At 35.3% G+C, this 4,838-nt stretch overlaps 1 long non-coding RNA gene across 1 annotated transcript; it reads left to right on the top strand.

Moving 5' to 3' along the window:
* The first annotated feature begins 2,163 nt into the window (after nt 1–2,163).
* LOC118118025 lies at nt 2,164–3,093 on the top strand. The gene is made up of 2 exons (XR_004697854.2): nt 2,164–2,379; nt 2,531–3,093. It is a non-coding gene; the product is annotated as an uncharacterized LOC118118025 (long non-coding RNA).
* Nucleotides 3,094–4,838: the final 1,745 nt, after the last annotated feature.

Raw genomic sequence — 4,838 nt, 5'->3', positions numbered from 1 at the left:
TACACGCCTTTGTCAGGGGTTTTGTGAGTCACCCACAATTTTTAATGCAGCATTAAGGGATAATCTGGAATCACTGGAACTACCAGGAGGTAGTGCCCTTTTACAGTATGTGGATGATTTAATGATCTGTTCCCCCAAAAAGGAAACATGTGTACAGGACACAGTGGCGTTACTTAAACATCTAGCGGCAAATGGTCATAAGGTTAGTTTGTCTAAAATGCAGTTTGTTTTAGAAAAAGTTACCTTTCTGGGCCATATAATCACTTCAGAGGGTAAAACCCTCTCACCCAAACGGATTGAAGCTATTCAAACTATCCCAAAGCCAGAAACAAAGAAACAAGTCATGAGTTTTTTAGGGATGACTTCATATTGTCGGCAGTGGATTCCACATTATGCGGAAATAGAGGCACCATTAGCAGCAATTGTGTATGGGAAAGGCCTCACTGCAAATAACAGAGTCAATTGGACAACTGAAGCTGAGAAAGCGTTTGTTGATTTGAAATTGGCTATGCAATCTCCTCCGACATTAGGCCTACCAGACTGTACCCGGCACTTTACACAGACTGTGGATGAAAGAGGTGGGTACATGACATCTGTGCTGATGCAGGACCATGGGGGACGACTGAGACCAGTAGCCTATTTCTCCTCACGACTTGACTCTGTGGCAGCAGGACTCCCAACCTGTCTCAGAGCTGTGGCAGCAGCTGAGAAGGCGGTGATGGCATCACGTGATGTTGTGGGTTATGCTGATTTAACTTTATTAGTGCCACACGCTGTTTCAATGATTTTGCTTGAACAGAAGACTTCCCACCTTTCAGCAGCTAGGTGGCTCAGATATAATACAGTGTTACTAGACATGCCAAACATCACTGTCAAGAGATGCACTGTTCTTAACCCTGCTACTCTCCTCCCTACACCAGGTGATGGAGAGCCACATGATTGTGTTGCAGTAATAACTGAAATTTGTTCTCCCAGACCAGATTTACAGGATGTACCGCTAATAAATGCAGAAATGGAGCTGTTTGTTGACGGCTCAGCATCAAGAGATCCAGCAACTAGTAGAAACCAAGTGGGTTTTGCAGTAACAACTTTGTATGATACAATTATGGCTGAACCACTCCCATCACGGTATTCTGCACAGGCTGCAGAATTAGTTGCGTTAACTGAAGCATGCAAATATGCTAGAGATAAGAGTGTAACCATCTACACTGATAGTAGATACGCATGGGGGGTGGCACATGATTTTGGCAGACTTTGGGCTAATAGGAAGTTTTTAACCTCTACAGGTAAACCCATTACACATCATACATTAGTTGCTGCTCTTCTTGATGCTGTGTTGCTACCCAGACTGATTGCAATCTGTAAATGTGAAGCGCATACTAAAGAACTTGATTCAGTTTCAAAGGGAAATGCAAGGGCAGATGCTGCTGCGAAGGCTGCAGCAAAACGTAGTCTACCTGTCAATGATGCGTTTGTTTTGGATGTGACCATAACACCTACTGCTGATTTACAGGAGCTGCAGACGAGGGCAACACCTGAGGAAAAATCTGATTGGAAGAAAGCAGGCTGTTATGTTTCTGACAAAATTTGGTGTGGGCTAAATGGAAAACCTTGTTTACCAAGATATCTGTTTCCTTATTATGCTAAGTTGATACACGGTAAAGACCATGTATCAAAGGGGGGTATGCAAGCAGAGATACAGAGGTATTGGTTTACAAAAGGATTCTCAAACTACTCGCAAACATACTGTCAGAAATGTGTAATTTGTGCTACAAATAATATAGGTAGAGGTATCCAGATAACACAAAGTGCACATCCAGCACCAACCGAACCATTTGATCATTTACAGATGGATTTTATTGAGCTAACACAAAGTGAGGGAAAGAAGTACTGTCTTGTTGTTGTTGACATGTTTTCCAAATGGGTGGAAGCTTTCCCCACATCGAAACAGGACTCTTCAGCAGTGGCAAAGGCACTGCTTGGGGAACTTATTCCGCGATGGGGAATTCCAAAAAAGATATCCAGTGATAACGGTACACCGTTTGTAAGCGCAGCTTTAAAGAGTGTTGTTTTTTTTATCTCTTTCTCCCAGTATTCAGGGCCTCAGAAATGTGGCTCTGCAGAATAGGATGGCTTTAGACTTGATGCTCGCAAGTCAAGGAGGTGTTTGCCACATAATCGGAACAGATTGTTGCACATACATACCAGATATTTCTGATAATATGACGCATATAGTTTCCCATCTAAATGACCTATTGTTCGAGGAGAAGAACAAAGACTCTCAAATTCCTGAAGGATGGAATTGGGGGTCATGGGTAACTCTAACGGGTTGGGAAAATATGTTGTTGAAATTTTTGACACCTATTCTGATTTCATTTTGTGTATTAGTGTTGTTGGCCTGTTTTATTGTCCCTTGTGTTAAGACTATGGTTACTTCCTTAATCAAGTCTATGATTGGACAATATGTTCAACTTCCTGAATCTAATTCATCCTGGACTCTTCCCTTCCAGGATGATGACATGTTATAAAGATGTTTAGAGGTTGTTGAGCCTTTTAGTCTCAAAGGGGGGATTGTAATGGCTGTTTTTATTCTTGTGTAATGATTAATGGATGAAACAGACATGTATGTTGAAAGAGGAATGAACAGATGTGATTCTCGTGGGTTTAACTAACTTTATGAGTGTTGTTTAAAGGTAGTAGATGTTTATGGCCTTCCTCCTTTTGTTTGACACTTAGCAAATGATCACTGCAGGGGTCACTCAAGGGGGTTTGATCAGAGGGGTGCAGGGATTCCTTACGTGTATACAGGAAGGGGGTCTTTTGTGTTGTAAACGAAGATAAGGGACCTCTGAGACAGATGGTACATGAAAGGGGTCACTCCAGGGGGCTGAGACAGAGATGGAGACACGATGTCTATACACTTTGATCATAGATCAAAGAAGTTTATTGATAACCTTTTGCTTCTCGAGGGGAGGGGCTTGTAGTGTATAAAGATGTTCATTCTCCTCTAAGTCTTTGCTCATTGTATGATGTCCTTCCGGTGATTTGTACTCTGAGTCCACCTGCAGGTGTAAATTAAACTTACCAAAGAGACAACTGTATGATTTGTGCTTGACTTTACAGAAATTCCCATGACAATACTTTTAGTTACTTTTTAGTTACCTTTGTACTTTTAGTTACTTTCATACTTTTAGTTACTTTTGAGTTACTTTTGTACTTTTAGTTACTTTTTAGTTACTTTGGTACTTTTAGTTACTTTTTAGTTACTTTTGTACTTTTAGTTACTTTGGTACTTTTAGTTACTTTTTAGTTACTTTGGTACTTTTAGTTACTTTTTAGTTACTTTGGTACTTTTAGTTACTTTTTAGTTACTTTGGTACTTTTAGTTACTTTTTAGTTACTTTTTAGTTACTTTGGTACTTTTAGTTACTTTTTAGTTACTTTGGTACTTTTAGTTACTTTTTAGTTACTTTTGTACTTTTAGTTACTTTGGTACTTTTAGTTACTTTTAAGTTACTTTTGTACTTTTAGTTACTTTTGTACTTTTAGTTACTTTCATACTTTTAGTTACTTTTTAGTTACTTTTGTACTTTTAGTTACTTTTGTATTTTAATTTTTTTAATTAAAAAAATTAAAATCTGCCCGTATTTTTTGTTTTTTTGGGACGGACAGACGGACATATTTTATTTTTTTATTTTTTTTCGTCCAGCTGTCCGTATTTATTTTTGGGATGGACAGACGGACGGATTTTGTCCTGTTTTTCAGATGACAATTAAAAAATTAAAACAAAGTAACAGTATAAAGTATCCAGCAAAGTAACTAAAAAGTACCATGGTACTTTTAGTTACTTTTGTACTTTTAGTTACTTTTTAGTTACCTTTGTACTTTTAGTTACTTTTTAGTTACCTTTAATTTTTAGTTACTTTTAGTTACTTTGGTACTTTTAGTTACTTTTAGTTACTTTTGTACTTTTAGTTACTTTTAATTACTTTGGTACTTTTAGTTACTTTTTAGTTACTTTTGTACTTTTAGTTACTTTTTAGTTACTTTGGTACTTTTAGTTACTTTTTAGTTACTTTCATACTTTTAGTTACTTTTTAGTTACTTTTGTACTTTTAGTTACTTTCATACTTTTAGTTACTTTTTAGTTACTTTTGTACTTTTAGTTACTTTGGTACTTTTAGTTACTTTTTAGTTACTTTTGTACTTTTAGTTACTTTGGTACTTTTAGTTACTTTTTAGTTACTTTGGTACTTTTAGTTACTTTTTAGTTACTTTGGTACTTTTAGTTACTTTTTAGTTACTTTTGTACTTTTAGTTACTTTTAGTTACTTTGGTACTTTTAGTTACTTTGGTACTTTTAGTTACTTTTAGTTACTTTGTACTTTTTACTTTTGTACTTTTAGTTACTTTCATACTTTTAGTTACTTTTAGTTACTTTTGTACTTTTAGTTACTTTTGTATTTTAATTTTTAATTAATTATATTTTTGTTTTTTGGACGACTTTTATTTTTTTTTTGTACTGTTTATTTTTACATTTTTTAGTTACTTTTGTACTTTTAGTTACTTTTAGTTACTTTCGTACTTTTAGTTACTTTTTAGTTACCTTTGTACTTTTAGTTACTTTTTAGTTACTTTGGTACTTTTAGTTACTTTTAGTTACTTTTGTACATTTAGTTACTTTTTAGTTACTTTTGTACTTTAAGTTACTTTTTCTTTTTAGTTACTTTTAGTTACTTTTGTACTTTTAGTTACTTTCATACTTTTAGTTACTTTTTAGTTACTTTTGTACTTTAGTTACTTACACTTTAGTTACTTTTGAGTTACTTTTGTACTTT

The sequence above is a fragment of the Hippoglossus stenolepis genome, chromosome 11 (genome assembly GCF_022539355.2).
Source record: "Hippoglossus stenolepis isolate QCI-W04-F060 chromosome 11, HSTE1.2, whole genome shotgun sequence".
Classification (NCBI taxonomy): Eukaryota; Metazoa; Chordata; class Actinopteri; order Pleuronectiformes; family Pleuronectidae; genus Hippoglossus; species Hippoglossus stenolepis.
Note: the sequence above shows the minus strand (reverse complement) of the source record. Positions and strands in the feature narration are given on the sequence as shown.